Raw genomic sequence first — 23,593 nt, 5'->3', positions numbered from 1 at the left:
TCTGTTTGAGTTTGAGGGAATCCCCGCTTGCCTCGATGCTATCAGAGATGTGCTGTGTCTACCATTCATTCACAGAAATGTTTTTCTTAGTGATCATGAGACAAGAGTTCAGTACTGCAGGACATGTCAAAGAGCCTCTGAAACCCTACGCTACCTGTGCTGCCTGACCTGGAGCAGGCACTAAAGAGGGAGGGAGGAGCAAAGGGAGGGAGCACATAGTTTGTACAGCCAGGAAAGTAATGACAACATTTTCCTTGTCCCTGAGAATAGTTCAGGTCATCTACAGGCATAATTTCCCACTGCATCAATTACTCACAGGCCATGACTTTGTTCACAAATGCAGGAGTCAGAAACTTCCTTCAACTAAAAAGCAACCAGCACTGACGTCATCAAATGCCTGATAGCTGGACCAGGAGTACACAGGATGTAATCAAGCCCTGAGATGAGCTGGAAGAGAATCTGTACAACTTCTGTGGCATAAAGCTTTTGTCAATGAAACAGCATTCTTTCTTTTGCTTTTTAACACAATGACTTTATTTGATACCTTGGTGGATTTCAGCATTTTATCCTTTATTGCTCTCAGTTTACTTTTCCTCCTAAGTAATTTTTGCCTGGCTTTCATACCTCAGGGCTGGGCAGGTAGGGGAGAACTTTAGTTTATCTGCGCTTTCTAATGGTAATGGATAGACATTGTGCATTTGCCATCAACTGCCAGATTTCCTTGTTACTGATTGGTTTTGTTTTTTCCTATGTATCTTTGATTTTAGAATGGTTGTTTGGCAAATCAGATACAAATGACTTTGTGTTTTTCTTAGAAGTACTACACACCTCATGGTTCCTTTTTGAGGAGGGGTGTTACTAATTTGTTTATACACAAGCAGGCAGAAAGCACAGGCAGTCAAACATGAGCTAAGATGAATCACTTGACCATTTAGCACACATTAACTGGTGGACAGAGGAGCCCCTAATCACTTTCTGAAGGAGGGTCTTACAAGACACACGGGTTTTCTTATTTTTTGTAATTTCCCAGCCCTCTTATTTCCTCAGTGAATGGGAAAACAGTGAATAAAGATGAAAACAGCTGTGGTAAAATAGCACTTTAAAAGTTACTCTGGAATCTGCTGATTAAATGAGAACCTCACCTTTTGACAGACAAAGAGAATCCAAAACATTTTGTTTTAAAAGTGTTACAAGCAATGTGGAAATCAGGAAGCACACATGCCCCTTTTCATTTTTTAGACTATCAGAAATGAGTCAGCACAGCAGGAAAGCATCCTGTGTGGGTCCCTCTTTAAACCACGGATGACCAGTGCTTATACATGCAACAAAAATACTGGAAAGTACATGACTACAATGATTTTAGATTAATGTCCATTTATTATTAATCCTAGCTGAGGCCTATCTTCTCTAAATGCCATGAAACACTTCAAAGCCTATTGGTGTTAAATGAAGGTATTTGACCAACATCCTTTACTCTTTGTCTGGGGCAAACATCCATTTCCTGAAAAAAAAAAGGAAAATAAACCACTAGTACTATATACTGCTTCTTTTCCTCTTCAATTTCCATTTTCCAATACAATGTAATATATGTCTGTTTCAAGATTTCTGGGGAACAAAAAAAATAACCTAATTTAATAATACTTTGTTTTTGTACAGAGATCCAATTCCATCCTGCCATCAGAATTCGAGGGGAACCACAGGAGATGTGTGAGAACAGAAGAGAAATGAATGAAAATTGAGACAAATAAGAAAGAAAAATAAATAATAAGAAGGAAATCAAAAGAGAGAGAAACAAACCTAGAGGCACAGTCTAACCTCCAATGCACCATTCATATCCATTTTTGATCTTCCATGAAAAAACACAGCAGGGATTTTTTTTTCAAGTTATGCAGGGATGCACATGGCACAGGACATTAGTGCTCTGTCCACAAAACCAAATGAACAAGGGCAAAAAATTATGAACTTAAAGAAAAGCAGCAAGATTAAACTATTCTAAAAACTATTTTTAAGATCTGTGTTTCTAAATTGCAGCAACAAAGTATTGGGGAAAACAGTTTCAGCTCTGCTACACTGAAGCAGGCTTCCAGACTAAACACATATTTGTGTATATTCTCCTTTTTATTGCAAAAGCTGTTTTACTAAAAAAGGGTATTTGGTCTGTTATCAAAGGATGATGGGGAGGGTCAAGAAAGTTCAAAACGAAACAGACAATTTATGGTCGACAAGTCCATTGATGGCTAGTAAACATGATGATGCAATCCAATGAAAATTCTGGTTTAGGAAATTCCCACAGCCTCTGACTGCCAGAAGTTAGGAAATCCTACACTTGTCCTATTTTTTCCAGTCTTTCTGCAAGCATCCTCTACTCATTAGTCAAAGGCAACTAGGCTAGATGGGCTATTGGAGTAAACAAAACCAGTAGTTCATTCTTCTCATACTCCAAATAGATCATCAAGCCCATTCCTGTCATATTCTGCTGCCATCGGTGATTAATTTTTTAATGATCCAAGTCATGGCTCCAAATTTCAAGATAGTGGACCTAGTTTGGATTTCCCAAAAATACACAGCAGAAGCAACTACACGTTAATAAATTAATATTAATGCAAAAAGTGGATGGCAGCTGACAGGCTTCATTAGCTCAGATCTGTAGCTTTTCCTTAATTCTGAATAGGATGGACAAGGGGTGAGATGGGCACACTAGTAAGGACAGCCCATTAAGCAAGAAGAAATAGCACTTAACTGACCTGCAGAAAAACCTCTAGCTTGAAGTGGGTGTGATAGCACCAAAGGCTTTGCACACAGTTCCCTTTCAGTAGTGTATAAGGGATATCTCTTTTAAGAAGAATCAAAGGAAGAGTGAATGCAGCTCTGAGAGAAGGTAGAGTGGGAAGAGGGCTGGAAGTCCTACTGAAACCAGCTCCCTTTTCCCAAACCATGGTGGTTTCAGTTAAAAGATTAGGGCTTGGACAGGCTCCTGCAGTTGGAATAATTATTACTGGGTTACTCTGAGGGAAAGCAAAAACCCACCAGGGAGGGGCTTGATTTTGGAGGCCTGACAGAAGCAATAGCTTTGCAAGTTCTCTCATTCCTAATCCAAGACCATATGGAGCTCAAGTACCAGGTGGGTGGGTATATTAATTGAGGGAATGTGCAGCTTGTCCTACTCTAAATCTACTTATTTTTCATAAGTGATCATTACTATAGAAAACAGCAAGAAACATAGAGATGCTGGGAAACAACCTCCACCTCTATGTAAAAAATAACAGTGTCTAGGAATTGAGATTCCACCTTTCTACTAAGCTCAGAACAGAAGGTAGAAGCCTGGTATCTCTTCTCTGGAGAAGATGAGGTCATCTACTCAGTAAGTAAAAACATGTAAAATAATGCACTATAATATTCCCATTCATTCTCCATCTCTTGCCTTAGCAGCATTTTGCTAAGCTTTATTTTAGCAGGCCTAAAACATACAAAAAATGAGATTACTTTACCATCTTCATCTTGAATTCAATCATAGCTGTATTTCTGGAAGAATTCAGACATGCACAGTTTTCATTGAAGTATTTTGGTTCCTAAGTTCTCTTGAGAGGCATGGAAAAGAAGTATTGCCATGGTGCTAGCAAAAATGCTATAACGGAAAAGCACTATAATTCTATTAGTTTAGAATGGCTGTTGCCATATTTTGCCCCAAGTGTAGCATGTAATGTAGCATAGATACCTGCTCAGTGTAATATGCAGTGCTGGTACAGTTCCAACAGTCATATTTCAGTAAATGCCAAATTAAATGTGATTTGCCTGACATACAAGAGAAAAGCATCCTCTGAGTGTGATTATGGGCTTCATGTTGTGATATTTATGCTAATAGTGTCTGCAAAAGAAGCAGTTCCTTCCCCTAGAAAACCTGACCTGTCAGAAATCGCAGAAGGTGCTTTGGAGGCTAGCTTGAAAAATCTCTCTGTAGGACCTGCCAAGGAAGAGTCCTACTTTAGTCAAAACTCTGGGTTTTCAAGTGACCTTCAAGTGCTGTAGCAGAGTGGCAGTGTTACCCCATGTGCATAAATCTTTGCAGAGGGATGCGTTTCAGTAAAAGCTCTTGCTTGACTTCTCAAAAGTATAGAAAGTCATAGCATAGCTATGCATAGCATAGCATAGCATAGCATTGCTATATTTTTTTTTAGTTACCTGATCAGCTAAAACCCAATAACATTAAAATTAAAAACCTAATTATGACCCAAATGCAATGAATGGTAGTATGGAAACACCTACAGATCATTCCTGATGTGCTCAGACCCATGGCTATGAACTCCTGAAACAAATTAGAAACTGGCACTACCTTAATAGCTGGGTATCTCATTTCATTAGGATACATCCGAATGAGCAAAACATGAACAAACAAGCAATGGATGAAACAGATAAGTGGCTAATTCCAACATGCAGGAACCTCCTGCTTATTAATTTATCCACCCTAGTCAGTCCTCTGACTACAGGAAAAACAATCCACCAAATCTATACTTGTGTATCAGGGCATTAAACAAATTATAATACACAGAGACAGGCTGAACCACTTGCGTGTTGTTTTTAAATTATCTTTATGAAAACGAGAACTTGGGGAGGAGCTGGGGATGATTAGAAACTGATGATGGCATACACTGCAGGCTTTTCCTTCTTCCAAACATATCCTTTAATTTCTTTAAATTCCCTAGGTCTTCAGACACAGAAAGATTAGTTTCTCATTCCTTCTAAAGACTTTTAGAAAGCTGGCACTTAGACTTTTAGCACTGTGAAGAGGAAATAAATGTTTGAAGAAATCTTACCTGTTTAAAACACTTTTTAATGGTCCAATGATTTTTTTAAAAACAACAATTTGAATTATGCCATAAATATTATTACAAACCAGAATTAAAGTAATTTTACACCCTGACTATAGAATTCCTGAAACAACACAATAATAACCTGAAGGGAGGAAATTCTCTAGAAAAAAAATGTGTATTTATTGTTCATTATAACACCATATTTCATCATTCAACATTGAAAATGTCCATTAATAATATAGCATTCATTGGTTTTATAACAATTACAGTTCAAAATCTTCTTTTTGGAACTTTAATTGATCCTCCAAATGAGCTTTATTAATCATTGACGGAAAACTGGCAAAATCCTACCCCGTACTTTGGCAACATTTCAAAATGTCCAATTAGGTCAAATCAAGAAAGCCCCAGAAACCAATTACAGCAGCACTTCTAAGCCAAAAAATCTCATTGTACTCTGAAAAAACTGCAACTTTATAGGAAAAAAACCCAAACAAAAATCCTCAATCCTGATCTGGTTATGTACCTGAAATACCACCTCCATAGAAACATGCCAAATAGTCACTCCTTGAACTACATCAATTAATGATATTTGTTCAGAGATTTCATTTATCAGTGCCATAAATGTCACCAAGCAGTTCACCACAAGGAACAGTGCCAGCCAGTTCCTTAATCTGTCAAGCAAACACTTGCTCCCCTTCAGCATTTTTCTGTACATCTCATCTGCAGTGCTGTAATTGCACATGTATACAAAGTCTTCACCTTTTTTATGAGTTTCATATGTTCTGTATCTCACCTCCATGTTTGTACATTAACAACTATGTTGACAATGAGATAAAAATAATCTTGGCGGCAAGAACAATAGCGACCTTTATCTAACTTCTCAAGAATGTGATCTTTGCTTCTGCAGTACTTCTGCACGTACAGCCCTATGGTGCTGGTGGGCTGTTTGAGGTGTATTTTGCTGCCAATCCTAATCCCACCACCCACAGTCAAGAATTAATTAGGACTTGAAGATGCCAGAGGGAGGCAAAACAAACAAAAATAGCATTTTAATTAACTACAAACAATAATTAAGATTCTGCATTATGTTTAGCATCTGCACATTTCTGGACTTACTGCAGTGACTCTGAATCTGATGAGATCATCTATCTAAATCCCAGAGGACTGAACAGATCTGAGATCCTAAGTACATTTCCTATTATATCTTAAAACAGTAAATAATTCATGCATTCTTATTGTGAAGACCAGTAATTAAAAGTTTTTTTAAAATGTCACTATAAATGAACCGAATCCATATATCCTGCCCAGACTAAAGGAGAACAAAATGTGCAGCCATTTGAGTTTCCAATTCCAAATGTATACCTGTTCTGCCATTTCATAACACAATGGTCCCCACTTCACCATACTTAGTTATTTAGTTGGTTAGGTTTTTATTTATTCACTTACTTATTTACAGTTCACTTTTACTTTTTTACTAGCTTTTTTTATTAAACCTGTCATTATCCTAACAAAATTAGGAAGGCAGCATTATATGACATATTTTTGCCAAAGTCACAAAAGTTACTTGCAACATTTTCCACTCCAGTGCTCTTTTGAGACACAGAACCCTCCAAATCTCTTCCTATCTATTTTAGTTACTCAGTTTTCTCTGCCATTTGATCTTTAGCTGGCTAGTTTACAAATTGGATCTTGGCAGTTCATCTCAACACAAAGTATTACATTCCCTCAACTCGTGCTTGACACAGTTGTATATCCTTCAGAAGTCAAACCCTCTTAACAAAAACTCCTTACCTTCACCAGGAGGACAGGTAAATTTCCTCAAGTTTACTTTACCATGATCTTGATCAAGGGTAACCACCAGGACCTAGCCATACAGAAGAAAGTCAAGGGTTCTCTTGCGCCTGTCTCTAGAAACCTAAAGGAAAACATCTGTCTGAAGTAACCACATGGCTTTAGCGTTCTATCATTTTCCAAAAACAGCTAGACCAAACCTCTTAACATACATTAACTACACCTAAAACCTTAGTTCACCAAAGATAATGGAACTCATAGTACAGTTCACTAAAGATAATGGAACTCATAGTACCATTTATATAATGCAGCCCCAACATCTCATTTGAATTTTAGCCACTATATGGCAGACAAGTGCAACATTTTAGCTAATATGTTGAAAGCTTTGTGTGGATCCTTTTCTTCCTCCCCTTATTTGTTTATTAGCCCATTAATATAAAAACCAAGAAATGTTTGGAAGATCCTGCATATCTCTAGCCCTCTTTCAGATTGAGTTTCATAGGTTCCTCAGGTTTCATAGGTTCCATGTATTCTCCCTTACATTTTGCTAAACTAGTAGATACAGAAGATTAACTGATTCATAATGATGTTGTTTTCACCTCCACAGCAAATTTTTTGAAATGCAAATAGAATAATTGTAATGGAAGTATTAAGAACTTCATAAAAGCAGTAAAAACAGACTGGTCTGTATTTAGAAAGCTGAGGTCAGACCTAAGTGTAAAGTTTATGTCAGGATGTAATGTAATGTAATGTTATGTCAGGATCCTAATGTAAGGATATCTTTTGTTACAATGACTGACATTATTTATGACTGATTGCAAATGGGGCTGAATTGCTTTGTTGACTTGGAAAGGTCAGGAAGTTTACTGTTTTTCCTCTCATTTCCTCCTTATTTATGTCATGCCTTTTCTTTAGCTGTCTGTACTCTCATAACTGCACTACTTTGTTATATTTGTCCTTATACAAAAGCTTTCCTTCCTTCTTATTAATTTTTTTTTTCTGTTATGGTGGCAAACACTCCATTAAAAGTTCTAAATTTTCTGAGTGGATGAAGAAACCAGTAATTGCCCCCTTTCTTTACATGAAATGCTGTTTTGTCGTGGCCTAGAAAGCCCAGTCTGGTACAGGATAGCTATTAGGCTGCTGCCTGGTCTGCAGGACATCCTGTAACAGATCATACCTCATAGTCGTGTATGTGCTGCTGTACAAGAGTGGCTGAACCTCAGCTCTTATCACAGTTGCTCCTTCTAGTTGGTAATGCTTTCCAGGAAATTGCCTCATGATCTCTTGTTTTGATTTCAGGTGTATATAAAATCTGTATTTTTTATAAGCACCTTTGGCTTGTAGTGCTCCTTAACTTTCTTGGCCTTCCTTCTGACATGCCCTAGTTGGGGCAGATACATCATCCTATATCAGCTCTTTTCCTGCTTAGTCCTTATCCTTTTCCTGGAAATCCAGACCTTAGCACATTCAAGAATTTCTCAGGTTTATCCAGAGTATCTTCATTTGCCAAGAAAATAAAACAGTAAGGTCTCAGGGTCTGGGGTTCAAGTTTTAACTGCCATCCACATAGCAAAACAAGCTCATAGTTCCCTTGGACAGCAGCTTTGCATCCCTCCCTCCCAGAAGAAAGTCTCCAGAAATGCCTGTAGCAGTTCAGCTGCCTACTTATGCTCTGTTTCCCACTCTCTTTTCTTGATCCATTTCCCCAACTTTTCTACTAGCTACCTCACTTTTTGTGTCTTTCTCAGGCTGATCTCCAGATTGTGACAATTTGTGTGATTAAACTAAATGTAATTTATCTCCTGCATCTCGACTTCTTTCTGGGTAATACCATCCTACGTCTTTTTTGTTTGATTCTCTTGAGCTGGTCAATTAACTCCAATATTACATTCTGAAAATGTTTGTGTTACCTGGAGCATTTCAACTTCTTTTTAATAAGACATTTCCATCATTATGAAAAACATTTTTTTTTTATTTCACTTTTTTCCCCTGCCTTTTTGCACAAAACTTTTCCATTTCAGCTTTTTCGATGAAAACAAAGCATTGCTGTATTGGCAGGTTCCCTTTCATTCTTTCTGCTAGGCCTCATTTTTTAAGAGATTTCCTTTTTACATCTGAGACAATATGTCTTTCTTCATTTCCCTAATAAATCCTGATACCATATCCCTAGCCTTTTTTACTAACAATGCCTTCTCGTTTATCCTGTTCAAGTTTTATCTCAACTGCTCATATAAGTTTATATTAGAAGCTGTATATTTTTGGTCTATGTTTATTGATTCAATGAAAAAGACCAAGATTGTAAACTTTTCCAGCCCAACATGCTGTTGTGCTTTAAATTCTTAACCAAGTCTTACTCCTTTTGGCAATCTTGCTTGTGCAGATTGACTCTACTAACTTTTTTTTTAATGATACGCAGTATCTTTCTGTTTTCCTTTGCCTCTGGTTTAGTGCTGCAGTCCCCTGCAGTATTTTCTTTCAGGTATAATTTCTGGGTAAAAAAATAATCTTTAATGAGTCTGTGAATTGATGATCCTTTATGTTCTGCAAGTGCTTTCTTTTCATTGAGGCTCTTTTTGCTTTTCACTGCCTCCTGATTGCTCCAGAGCACAACTGCTCCATACTGCGTGACCTAGGAGAGCATCCTCCTCTGATGGCAGTGGTCACCTCACAACATATGCCTTCAGGAAAGCCTCAATTTCCTCACCAGAACACTGCTTTTCTGGTCATACAGTCTGAGCACAACTTACAGGGACATTTTTTTTTGCCCAGAGTTGCCTTCTCAGTCTAATAATAATAAATTAATTTTAGTTCTTTATCACAGTTTTGGTAAGCAAGAGCTCATCCTGCCTTCCTGGCAGCTGATGGTATTTTGCCACTGTTTTGGTGAGAGGAAGCTCTACCCTTTATGGAGGAAAACTGTGCTACGACAGATGCAAGACAGAGAGCCAGGACACCGCACTCTCTTCTCCTCAGCCCTGCCACCTGTTGCTGCAGGACTTAAGCTACTCCATATTCCTGTGCCTTGTATTTTTCACATAATGTGTATTCTGCGTTAGTTTGTTTAATCTCTCCCGCAGAAGTGTCCTGCAGTACACCCTATGAAACTCCCAAGGTTATTCCCATGAGGAACTGACTTCACTCGACTAGGAGGCCAGTAGAGTCCATTTTTTAAAAATATTGGTTTGAGATCCTTCATAGTCACAAGTACGATTCTCAGTGTTACTATATTTGCAGTGAGGTTCTTACAACTTGTCTCAATTTGTCAGTTGGTCACAGAGTGCAGTCTGGAATGATAACGCACGGCCACTGCCATCTGTGGCCCGAACTCCCCAGCGTTTCCCAGCCATCTCCCATGCTGCCATCCCAGCTGAGCTCAGCGCTCCCACACGAGCCGCGCAGGGAAAGCGGCTGAATTCCCTGGGGAGCAGCCTGGACCCTCCTGCGAGGTCTGCGTAGCTCCTAGGAGTGGGAGGAACTCTGCAGAAGCAGCAAACGCGTCGTAGCCCTTCCTGGAGCCTATGTTCTTTCCGTGTAACCAGTAAATACGTCTGGCAAAACGTAGGGCCGGGGGCACTCGGTAGCTGACGCTGCCCTTGCATCTCCAGCCCAGCCCTCGCACGGCCAGCGCGGGGAGCCCGGGGCCACGAGGGGAGCCCGGGCACGGCTGGGAAGGGGCGGGAGCCTCGTTCCCCGGGCGGCGGCACACCAGGGCCTCCCCGCCCCGGCGGCAGGCCGGGACCCGGGCTGCGGGGGCGGCCGGCGGCGCCGCTCCCGCTCGGACGCCTCTCCATCGCCGCCGGTGCGGGCCGCCCCAGCCCAGCGCCGGAGAGCGGCCCCAGGCCCCCGTCCGCGGAACCCTCGCTCGGGCTTCCCGCCCCACACGCCGGCACAGGGGCGCTCTCCCCGGCCCCGGCCCCTTGGTCGGGGACCGGCGGGGACACCGTGCGGAGCGGCCGCCGGGGGAGCGGGGAGGGACGCGGGGAGTCTCACCTGCCACAGGAGAGCGCCGAGCGGGAGGCGCCGGGGCGGCTGCGGCGCTTCCTGCGGCGGGAGGCGGGAGCTGTCCCTGGGTGACCCCGCGGGGGGGCGGCGGGACGCGGGGCCGGGCAGGCGGGCGGGCGGCCGGCTCGCCCTGCGGAGGGAGGCGGGCGGAGCGGGGCGGGCGCGGGGAGCGGCGGGGCCGAGCGGCGCGGTGGCGGCGGGCGCTGATGGCGCGGAGCGCTGGGCACAGCCGCGGGGACAGTGGAGGCTCTCGCAGCTCCTCACGCCTCCCCTGGGCGCTTCTGCCAGCTGGGCCGGGGATGGCACCCGCAGTTTCCCCGTCGCTCGGCGGAGAGAGGCCCCGCCGCTGGAACGCTTGCTTTCTGCACCGCTAAAACTGCCGGCGAGTGAACTGTGCTAATTCCAGCGAGCTGGAGAGGTGCAGGCAGTTCTGCGGTTCCTAGCGAAGTGCCAAGGCAGCGCTCAGGGCTATCGTCGCTCGGCGCCGAGCCCCGCTCCGCAGAGCCGCCCAGCAGGACAGCAGCGGGTTGCATAAGAGCAGCCGCTGCGCCCGGGCTCGGCGGAGGGGGTTTGCAAACATCTCGTGGACACTGAGCACCGTGTTTCTTCCAGATTGCAAAGAAGTTTGGTTTTGGTTTGTTTGGGGTTTTTTTGGCTTTTCGCGTTTTTTGAGGGGTGTATTTTTTTTTCCTTCACACCACCGTTCATCAGTGGCCAGGTGTGGAGGCTGATCTACGGGGCTGCCAAAATACACACCCATTTGGCTTAAATGTCTTGCTTCTTTCTGTTTTCAGCTTCTCTACCAGCAATTTTTACATGTGATAAGGTATAGAAGGAAAGAAAAAGGTACGATGACGAAGCACAGTTTAGCTATCACAGTGCTGGCATTTCTAATGCTGCCTGCATTAGAAATATAGAAATAAGATGGGCACCTACATGACTCCTACAAGGGGATGCAATTAATTTGACTAGACAGCCTCATAATATCACAGCTGAGACAGGAGTGTGGTTCAAAGGCAGTAAAAGGATTAAAGCTCCAACCCAGTTAGCATTTAAGCTTCTTGAACATGGCTCCTCTATAACGTGATTCAGCTCTCAAAATGGGATAGCACGTACTAAGTGTGTCTCAGTGCTTTCTGCATCATGTTTCTGCTCAGTTTACATATAGATGTTGCTGCTGAATAACAATCCTACAAGGCCAACTGAGATCTTCAAGTAACAGAATAATTATTTTAGTATGCTGAAATGGGTTAAAAATCTAATTTCTGTGCACAACACAATACCTACAAGTCTTCACTAAAATTACTCAAAAAAAAGTATGACTTCTCATAATCCATATGAAACATGCTACTTCTTTAAATTAATTCAGTCACGTAGCTCAACAAATGACAGCAAAATGCAACAAACAAATTGACCTGAGCAGGAAATAGTGCAGGTGAGCAAACAAGCTTCTCTATTCAGATCATCTAATACTTTGGCCCCAACTCCTGACAGCACACTGCAGAGGGCTGCTCTGTATTATGCTTGTGGATATATCAAATTGGGAACTCACTGTAATGATCAGTGATCTAGAGAAGTTTTAATGTATTCTAAAGACCTGAAGAAGGACTGCTCTTACTCTAGAGGGAAAAAAAAGCTATGTGCTCTAAAATATCTAGGGGCGATGAACTGAATTATATTTATTAATTTTTGTACAAACTTAACATTTTTTCAGCTAGCGCAGATACACAAGGTGTGATTGAACCACCTTTGTCCCCTAAGTCTAGTTGCTCTATATAGAAGGAAGTCTGTAGACTAGGACTATAATAAACGAGGAAACAGATGCTGTTGCACACATTATTAATGACAGAAGGTGAGGAGACTGATGACAGTGAAATCAAAAAATCAATGACAAGGGAGCAAGGTGAAGGCAAGTAAAGACAAACTTCACCTTAATGTAGCAGGGCAAGGGAAGCGAGCTGGATGTTCATAGGGGTGTTGTAACCAGCAGCGCAGGAAAGGATGGTGACCAGCAGGAAAGAAGAGTGTTTTCAAGACCTTTCCTGAGATATATTTTAAGGATTTTGTTTTCTTGGGAATCCCCATAGTTCCATCCAACAGCAAAAAAAATGGATCTAACCTATAAAGGACTTTACTACTGATGCAGTTTCATTTTCTTCTGTGCTAAAGGACTAGATAGGAAGACACAACTGGCTGGAGCTGGGAAGAACTGAGGAACATGTTGAAGTAGACAAGGCCCAGTGTAATGAAAAACACTGTCTGGAGTAGGGTCTGAAACTTTGCTATTCATGCTTCCTACTAGACTGTCACACTATTTTCTAGAATGATGACTTTTTTTTAAAGTATAGAAATAAAAATGGCCAGAATTGTGTTTCTGTATTTGCTTACAAAAAAGGCATATCTTCTCCCACAGACTTTGCCTTTAAAATCTTGAGTGGAATGAATGTACTGGAAAACTCCCAGCCATACAGTGCAACCAGATGAAGCAGCTGTTTGATGCATACAGCCACTATTTGAGTCTATTTGAGTCTATTTGAGCCACTACAGTATTTTTACCCTTCCATCCAGACAGCACATGGTAGCACTTGGTTAGCTGTGTTGTACAAACTAGAAGGAATTCACATACGCTCTCAGTTCTCATGACTTGGTTTTCATAAAACTCCATTTAAAAGATGCTTATTTTCTGAGATTGTCCCTCAGTTTGGAAACAGCAGCCCAGAGCTCCCTCATGCTCCAGGAACTCCTGCAGTGGGAGGGGGCAGGGAAGGTTGGCCTGAGCTGTCCTTGGTGGGGGCCACCAGGAGCACCTTAGCAGCAGCCACATGGGCTCCACACACAGCAAGGTTTATGATCTTCATGGTAGGGAGTCCTGTAAGCATTGCCCTTTACAGTGTTCAGCAGAAGGTGTACTTTTAACTCTCCCCTTTTGCACATACTTCTGTATATACTTTTACCCAGTAGATTCTTCATTTTTATTACCAACATATATCTCAGATACAACTTTCTTCTTTTTTTTTTTTTTGGTTGATATCTGACAGCTACTGTTAAATTTTGGAAATCTTGTTCGAAATTCACTTATTTAAAAAAATACTATTTTTTCTAAGTTTAAGTTTTCCAAAGTCTTTTATCAGGCTTCTTAGATGACTGCCTAGACTTTGGATAGACTTTCAGCTTTCTCATCCATCTGTCAAGTTGAAAATAACATGAGTTGAATATTCAGTTTGTTCTTTAAGTTGTAGATTTTCAAGGATTGAATCTTATTTAAGCGGATAAATGCAACTGCTGCCTTGCCAATTTGTGACATGATTTCATTCTGGATATCCCCACTGGCTTGCATATTACGGCCAAGGTATTGAGACTGACTCATCTTTTGCACTCCTTTGCATTCTAAAGCAATACTTGAATTTTGGTTTTCTTGTTCAAACTATTATTTTTCATAGTATTGTCATTAGCCCTGTGTTTACTATCGTGTTCAGTAGTCTTTCAGCTTACCTTTGTGGATGGTTTTACATGTCTGAGTGGATGCTGAAGACCTAAGTCACTAGCTGAATAAAATTTCAGCATGTTGCTATTAAACCATTTATTATCTAATAAGCTGGCTGCCTCAACATTTCTGATAGTAAATCAGTAGCAACCCCAAAACATTTAATAGTTTACACTGTCATTTTTTGTTGATGTGCATTCATATAAAGACTTTGGCATCTCTTTTTTTCAATACAATCTTGTTCAGTGTTAATCATCAAGCAGAATATTTTATCTCATTTCACTTACGTTTTATCTGTGCATGCTGCCCCTGGATATAAAGCTGTGTTCATATTAGTTACTTTCCTTCATATAACACATTGTATCAAGACACAACAAAATAAAACAGGATAGAGACTGTCAAATGCTTCTGTGAAATGTGTGTGGTTTTGTATTAGTATTTTTTTGTCATTCAGTCTTCCTCTGATGATTGTTTTTAGGCTGTGCTGATACACACTCTGAGAAGTTAGAGTAACACCAGATTAGTAGAAAAAATTATGCATGACAGAAACTGAACAGAGGGTAAATGCCCTCTGTACACTACCAAAACCAAAAAAAGCAGCCAGAGTTTATATGGAGAAAGAGGCATTTTGGCTTGCTTGGTCATGCACTGACCACTTGGTTTGCTCACTACTGTGAGCGCTACACAGTATATACTGGAGCTATGTGTAAACTATTTATCTCTAAACCAGCAATGATCCTCTGAGGGAAATATCTAGTAAAGTTAGTCTGGACGAAAGTTTCTGCCATGAGCTTTGCCTCAGGTAGCTCACCATATGAAAAGATTTATCCACCAAGAAGAAATAAAGGAACAGACAAATTCTGTGCAGATTAGACAATGGACTCTCCTGGCATTGTAACTCAAAGAACATAGGCTTGAGAGTTGAAAAATTTCAGAAAGAGAAAAGCCCTCAACTATGTAGTGGTTCTCATCCAGTGAAGGAAACATGGGCTGTCTTCACAGCTCCTGTCCTCACGCAGCTCTGTCTTGGCCATCCCTTCTTTCTCCAGCCCAGTAACTCCCTCTCACCTTTCTAGTTAACTCTCTCATCGTGTGATCCTTGATGAAATCTACAAGAAGTGGTATTAAGAGACTAACTAAGCCCCTAAGTGATCTTCTGGTTTTTGCATCTATAGGAAAGCATGGCTGGCCACGTGTTAAAGTATGGATTTCACATAGTAAAGAAATGTGGGTTGTTGATGTTTCTAGTAAGAACGTATGAAGCAATTTCATTACTTTGTTCTGACCCAAAGTGCATTGAAAATTTCCATTGCTATCATTCTGCCAGGAGGCCCCATTGGCTTAGAATCAATATTAAACATGCAGTTGAAATGGCAACTTTATTCAAGATTTCTTCTGTAGTAGTATGCTGTCATACGTGTTCTGAGTGGACATATGACAGACATCCACATACTGTCTCCTTTTAAGCAAAGTATATATAGATATATTTCTTAGAAATCCCTGCAGGAACAGTAAGGAGGAAAGTCTTTCAGCAGAAACTTATTCTAAACTCCATGGTTTTGTAGTGGGTAAAGAATCTACTTCCCTTAAGTGAAGGCATCATTTGTTCATTCCCCAACAGGGAGCAGAATTCTCTGTAATGGGAAGAGAGAGAGAAAGCACAGCCACTCCTTGTGTTTGGTTCTATTTTCTGCCCATGTTAAATGACCCATGTAATGAGTAAAGAATTGTTTAGATCGAGTAGTACACAAGCATGCTGGATCAATGACTACTCAGCTGCTAGCTGGAGTCTGAACTAATAATGATCAGAATTGGTGCTGTCATTTCACAACTTTTTTTAACCAATGCAGCTACAGAAATACTTTCTAGAACAGACAGATTTCTTTGCAACATGATGATTCACACCAAGACCTGAAAGATGCAGAGAGGCCCAATGTGGGTTTTTTAAGAGCCCAGATGTCTCTTGGTTTGGCCAATGGCAGCCCTACTGGTGAGTATAAGATTCTTACAATAGTCCTCCAAGATTATCTAAAAGAAATAAATAAATAAACAAACAACCCCCCCCAGACAACAACCAACTATTGAGGCTTCTCAAGATGTACTTTTGAACAACCTAGTTTTACATGAATGTGTTTTTTTTATCCTGCTTCTCCTACTTACTACACTGATTTCCTGTGAGCTTTTAAATTACCTTGCAAATTCCACAGAGTAAGAGCTATAAGTGGGTTTGCAACACACCTAGCCCAGAAGAGACAAACCTAGAACTGGAAAATAGCATTTTTACAGAGATCGAAAAAGAAATTATATAAAAAGAAAAAAAGTGAGAAATGTGACTACTCAAATCTTTCTAACTATGGCCATCCTGACTTTTGATTGAAGTCACAGTCCAGCAGACTCTATGTTTTGAAAGATGGGTTGTAAACAGACATCAGGGTGACACTACTCTTATTCAATGGGAATGTGCGTCTCATTAGGGGAAATACCACAGTGGTCTCAGTGTGCAAGAGAGTATCAGAAGAAAAGGCTTTGCTGCACCACACCATGTCTGTTCAGAGTCTTCTGGTTCAGGTCACCTCTTAGAAAGTGTCGTTTCTTGACAAATCTTACCTTTTTTTTTGTTAATATTTTTATAGGCTACATGGACAATTAACAGATGTTTCCATGGCAATCATTGACAGCTTCTCGTGGATGAAGATAGATTTAAGCATTCATAGACAAAGACTCCATTCTTCCTTTCTGGTTATAAAGTATTTTTAAGGCTAACCAAGGAGGATCATGTAGGAGTGTGCTCTATTACAGTAACAATATCACTGTGAGGATATTTAGGGAGGTCCAAGTTAAAAGTAGTCTATTAATAACTTAAACATCCATGTTAAAAACAGATTCAGATGAGATCAGAGTGTATGCAAGTCAGTGAGTTTTCTTCTGTAGAGAGGGAAATGTCTTACGTTCTTCTTTCCTCAACTGAAGCTGCAACCAGAATAAAGTCAAGGAAGGGCTCCCCTGCCTGGTTCTCACTGTACCCTGATGCCTGTTGGGACCAACCAAAATCTATGACAAGGTAACCCAGTAAGGGGGCAAAACCACATCAGCAAATTATGTTAGGGTAAGGGACACTGTGAAAATATAAATTTAATTGGCTCAGTTGTTTCAGAAAAGCCATAAACTGTTCATATTCTGGGATAAGAAGGCTGACACTGGTCTGACAAGAAAAACTAGCACCTCACAGGTAGTATCTTCTTGGCTGGGCCAAGATCAGCGCTCTACTGGGAAAGAGATCTGGGATGAGGAAAAAACCCCACCTCAGCCCTCCAAAATAGGGTTAAATTTGACGCTTCAAAGAAGACTAACAGTGTGAACCTTGGTACAGTTATGGATGGATTAAACTAGTTTAAGAGTCAGTCATTTCATTTATTTCATTTCAGACAGACAACATGCAGTGAGACAATGTGCAAGTATACTTAGTTCTCACTCTTGAAGTGCATTTGGAACAGTCCACAGGATATGTCTTGGAAATGAGAACTGTAGAAACAAACAAAGGAAAAGCATGTCAAGTTACTAAACAAGTGTCAGACAGAAAAAGCCTGCTTATTCCTCTTCCACAGGAAAGTCACTTGATAAGAGCAACCCTTTGTGAGGAGGAGAAAAGGAGGAACTGCTGTCACTCACTGCAAAGTGGAATTCTGATTGCCTAACCTATGGCTATGCCTCCATTAGTACTTTTGCATGTGAGCAACTGAATGAAGACAAGCAAACAGTGGGGAAGGGGGGTGAGGGAAGGGCAGTCATAATAAACTATCCCAAACTCAGAATTTTAACTGAAGTGTCAATCATATCTATAAATTATTTGACTATTTATGTCTAAAAGTATGAGGTTAGTTTACCTTCTTGCCTTTCTAACCATCTTAATAACTTAGCTCTTTCTTTTTTTTTTCATTTCTTATAAATAAGAGATAATTTTTTGCAACTACTGTATGTTATAAATAGTCCTCTTTGAGCATCCAGCCAATATTCAGCATATAATCGGAAGGGAAGCATGAATTATTTCCGAAACTTGTGGTATGGTGGGTTTTCCAGAACTACTGCATTTTTCACAATTCTGCAGGCTCTAGAAACATTCAGAAGAGGCATTTTGTCTCCCATGTCATGGGTATGTTATACCTTTAGGTACAATCAGTTCATGCTGGTTCCATAGGCACCAGCGTTTGCTGCTCAGGGAAGCTGAAGCAGTATAAATTTTCTTACAAGCAGCTTTGTGGTAGAGACTGGTGTTTCTAAAAACACTAATTTTGTTTATTCTTAAAAGTAACTTAAATGCAGATGAACCATGCCACATTTTTTAAAAATCAAATTTTTTTTTCTCTGTGAGAGAATGGCTTTTTATTAAGGTTGCAAAACTGGTGAAACCGCTTCTTCTTATAGGAACTGCATAGACTGCTGTGTAATCATGAGCACCAACCTGAAGCCTTTCAACAAAAACTGAAGAGTCTTAGATTTGGTTGCACAGACTGTTTGGCTTCTCAGACCAGTTTGTTTCTTTGATCAAAGCTGAGTTTTAGAACTAAGCCTTTATATACATGTGTATATATTTATATTACTTAAAAAAAAAATCACATAAAACTCCCTAAAGTAAACTAAATATATATATATTTGTGTTTTTCATGAAAAGTAAATAAGTTTAATCTTCTTCCCAAAGCACTTTATATGGTTTACAGGTGGACTTCTGTATTGAGAAAGAGTTAATACTTTACCCTTCTAGAAATAGAAATGAATGGATATTGCAGGAAATTTACTGTGGAGCAGAATATTAGCCTCTACCAGCATGTTAAAATAAAACTGTGCATCTATGGTCCAGCATCCCTCCCATTTGTGTACTGGAAAGTTTTCCTTGAAAGCTAGATCTTCAAACCTGCATCACTGCTAGCCCATCTTACAGTAGGAGGTACAGTTGGTTCTTTTCAGGTGATGCCAAATAGCATCACGGTCAAGGGCAGTGGCACGAGACTGAGCACCAAGGGACTTAAGTAATTCTACTAGGACTGCTACCACCTTCCTCTGTGTTCTTATACAGGCTTTTAATTCCTTCTGTTTCTTGTTTTCCCTGAGAAAGGAAGTGAAACCATTTAAAAACAACAACAACAAAAAAGACAATAAGTATACCTATTTAATAAATTTAGGTGCAACTTCAGTCTGGTGCTAAAATCTAATAAGCAGATAAATCAGTGAATTTAAAGAGCAAACGAATGCACTGCATTATCTACACAGCAAAGACCACAGAAACAATTAAAATTTCCTGAAATTCAAACCTACTCATAGCACAACATGGTGGTGAGGAACTGAGGTAAAGTCAGTTCTGGTATCTAGTACTTCGCTACACAATGATCAAACAAAGCCTTGTAAACAGTCTTATAAACTCTTCAAAACAAAATACACATAAATAGTCATAGAACATCTGAACAGGGTAGAAACAAAAGAAATTATGTAATAATTTCAACACATAATTTTCAAATTAGATCTGCATGACATGCTACTGTGGTTTTTTTCACAGTAATAAACAAAGGTTAATACTGACAGCAGATGCTTTTCCTTCATACTCAAAATAGTATTATAATACACTGCTGCTGCATTTTCAACTCATTGAGAGTATTACTGCAAAGACTGCTATAGAGAAAAGAAAAAAAGTCAAAAAGTATAATGTTATTTCTATGCTATGCCATTCTGGAGGCAGCTTTTATAGTCGTGACCAAGAATACAAACAATTTTGTAGTTTCCACCATCAATTCCTACAACTGATGTTTATTCTAAATAAATTATTCCTCAGTGTCTGTGTGTGTTTTCTTCTCAAGTGTGGGCTAAACAGAGGTGTAGTAAAAAAAATAACTACCACATTGACTGCAATGGGCTTGAATTTCACCGAAGTGATCTTAACTCAAGGATGCATCTCTCTCTGTAAAAGCACTGCTGAAATTCCAGTTCTTTCACTTAACATTACAAGCAGAAGTGTAGCGGGTTAAATTTCAATCCTACTGAAGTTAGCAGCAATCCTCCTGCTAGCTTCACTTACATGGACAAAACACAAACATATGGCTGAATTAGGAACAAAGGAAAATAAGGAGGAACAGAGGAAATGTTGTCACTGACGAAAAGCAGGGTGGGTGGGCAGTACCCAACCTTGTCCACACAGGTTTCCACTGTAATTTTCTGATGGACTGGAAGAGCTGTTCCTTCTTCCACCCAAAGCAATGATTTGTACCTAACAGAGCTAGCAATTACTAGATGCCAACGTGTCAAGAGAGTAGGGAGATGAACACCTGAAGGATACTCAGGCATGTACTGAAGGCTGTGGGAGAGCATAAGAAGGTGAGGTGAAGAAAAACGAGACAGTTCTTGCCTAGAATGAGACATCTCCAAAGGACAAAGCTCAGCTGATTTCCATGTTGCTGTATGTGCCTGCCGCAGCAATTGCATTATCCATAAATTTGCCCATATCTTTGACAGTTAGGAGAGGAGTAGCCTCTTCTTCTACAGGCTTGTAAGACACATAACTATGCTAGAAGGAGTCCAGTTGGAGAAATGGATGGATAGTTTTTTAATATTGCTATTTTTAGATTCTATAAAAGCTAGGGCTTCTGGGGAGTCTGTTATTTCAAACAAAATGGTAGATTGCTTCTTTCTCTTGCATGCATAAAGCTGTGTCACGATGGAAAAATAAACACATGGTTGAGAGATTTCTTGAACTCCTGTATGGTGGTTAATTTTTCAACAGTTCTTTTAATGGCTTTCAGAGCGTTATACAGCAGAATCCACCAAGAGTCAACTCTCACTGTCAGTTCTTCATCACACTGTTGAAGAAAATCCAATCTGTCTTCCAATGTTTTAATTTTTAACTATGTTATTTCCCCATCTCTCTCTGGTCAGCTTTTGAATGAATTGCAAATTTTGAATCTGGTTTTTGAAACAGTCTACAAAAGCATGGCTTTTTTAGCCATCTTTGCCTAACTCTCCATCTGACTAACTTGCTAAATTCCTTGTCCCAATGGACATACAGAAATGACCCAATTTCAGTGGTGTGCTGACTGTATACTTAAGGACTGCATAAGTTTGCCACAAACAATGAACTGCCTCTTGATAACCCCTGGGATTTTTTTTATTGTGCTGGAATGAAGCCTTTTTTTTTTTTCTCTTCCAGAGCAATGGAAAGAAAAAAATGTAATTGAATTAGATTGGAAGACTTGATGTCTTAGGATTTAAAATCCAAAACCAGCTCAGTTACATGTGGTGAATCATTTTCGGTTTATGATAGGCTATGGAAGACAATAAAGTTCTCATACTGTTCCCAGTGGCCAGCTATTCATATCCCAGACCCACCAGTGTATCAGAATTACTAGCATGCTTTTTGGCAATCAGGGAAGAAAGACTGCAGGCTGAATGGGTGCCAAGATGGATGTATAGTGTGGGCCAGTTCTCCAGGAAAAGTCTGATCCAGCCTTGCTGAGTGGACCAGACATTCAGCAGAGCAATTTGAGAAGCAATGAGGGGGTTAGGGGGAGACTGCCTGTGCCTTAGGAAGAGCTTCCCATTGCTTTCAGAGGCAGGGCAGCTTCCCATAGGATCCTTCAGAAGTTTGGCCATTATTGCTGCAACCTTGGTCCATGTGTGTTCATGTTGATTTGTTTGCCTGGAGGTTAGGGAGTTTATTTTTAACTCCCGTTAGCTCTGCATAAACCAGAAGTTTCTGTTATTTCTCTTGTACAATGTCAGAATCCACTGTATGTGTGCAAAGCTACTGAAGACAATCTGATTGCCAAGTGTTTCTGGTGGCAGAACTGGCCTGTTCATTGCAACACACTGGAAAAACAAGAGAAGGAATCCAAAAATGACATTCGGCTTCTAAGCAAGCTGATTGAGCCAAGTATTGGCAAGTTAATACATTAGGACTTAGAAGGGAGATAGCTTTCCTTTCCACTTGTAAATTTGATATGTTTTGTCTGGAACAAATCAGAACAATATAAAAATATAACTTGGTTGCATCATTTTTCTAGCATCATTCTTTGGAAAATAGATTTGTAATTTAAGGTGCTATGTAGTGTCTGGGACCTGCTCCATCTGAAGCACCAGGAGCTTGCTAGTTCACCATAGCTGGCCATGGACTTGCTTCACCACAACCAAAAGCTGAGGAGTACAAAGTCTTATCAATCTGGCTACCTTTTGAAGCTTTATTTATTAATCTCATTATGCAGACTTGTGAGAACATGGTGGGAGAAGATTTAGATGGGAAGGAAGCTTTTATCTGTGTAGTAAAGACAAATAAGAAGATAACATTAAGCCTCTCAATGGGTCCTGCTGAGCAGGAGGGATGCTGCACCACCCCTCACTAACAGAGCAAGCTGCGGTTGTTCTTGTGAATAGAAGCTTTGCATCCAAAGAAAAATTGACTTTAAAAGTAACTAGTCAGACCTAAACAAATTATTTTAGTAAACTGAGTTGTTTTGTCCTTTTGTGTTCTGAGAAAAATGCATCCACAGTGACTGGTTTTCATAAACCTGTTTCTCAATTAAAAAAAAGTGTAATTCCACAAATGTTATGATTTCATCATCTTCCCTGCTAGAGTACTCTTCTGGACACTGGATCCTTCTGTCTGCCAGCAGCTCAGTGAGCTGGACAAACTACTGGACAATGACCCAAAGGAGAAATTTAACTGAGTTAATAAAGGCAGTGACTGAGAAGTTATGGCAATAATTGATCTGAGAAGAATGAATTAATGGAAATACAAACTACATCATCAAGGTCTCCTGACACTATTTTCCAATAAGAAGATATCAGTATTATATCATGTGGAAGACAAACAAAACGTAAATTAAAACTTAGAACTTTAAATTTCTTTGAAACTAATATTTCCTACACAGATTAAGTCTCTTGGGTTTAATGAATTTAATGGTAAAGAAGGAGCATCATTCTTGTTAATGGATTTTACAACATAACAGATTCAGAAACAGACAATGTAAGGGTAGTTAGTACAATAAGGAGCATAAGAGAACATTTTGTAGCAGAAAGAAATTTACTAGTCAGAGTCAAGCTGAAAAAAAACCCCCACACAAAATCCAAGTCACTCTCTGTTCTGAAGTGGAAATACAATTAAAGATATGAAATGCCATAATGTGTTGCATGTCATCCTTCACAGCTGTTGTACATCCAATACTGGGCATCTAGAAAAAATATTTTAGTAGCCTGTTAAATGTTTTAGGTGGGCTTTTTATTGTTTTACTTTTTCATTTGTAGGGGTTTGTGAGATTTCTTTCTTTTATTTTAAAAGCTTGGGAAATTTTGGGGTTATATTGGCATTTTTTTTCTACAGGAGCAGACTGACAGCTGTACACAATGGCCATACCTGCACTGATTCCAGTAGTGGGTGGCAAAAGCTGGGTGCACTTCTCCACCCAGCTCTGCAATGCAGCTTGCCACCCTTGGGATGCTGGTAGCCAGGACTACTAAATTCTGTTCCTGT

General features: G+C 40.1%; 1 long non-coding RNA gene across 1 annotated transcript; it reads right to left on the bottom strand.

Moving 5' to 3' along the window:
- On the bottom strand, positions 1–10,564 carry LOC127480354 (uncharacterized). Its single transcript, XR_007907842.1, has 3 exons — positions 6,600–10,564; positions 3,489–3,578; positions 1–1,501 (listed from the first exon to the last, which is right to left on the bottom strand). It is a non-coding gene; the product is annotated as an uncharacterized LOC127480354 (long non-coding RNA).
- Positions 10,565–23,593: the final 13,029 nt, after the last annotated feature.

This window comes from Manacus candei, unplaced genomic scaffold (genome assembly GCF_025592945.1).
Source record: "Manacus candei isolate 608988 ecotype Guabito, Panama unplaced genomic scaffold, ASM2559294v1 h1tg000072l, whole genome shotgun sequence".
NCBI lineage: Eukaryota > Metazoa > Chordata > Aves > Passeriformes > Pipridae > Manacus > Manacus candei.
The sequence above is the reverse complement of the archived record's forward strand: the minus strand, read 5'-3'. Positions and strand labels throughout refer to the sequence as shown.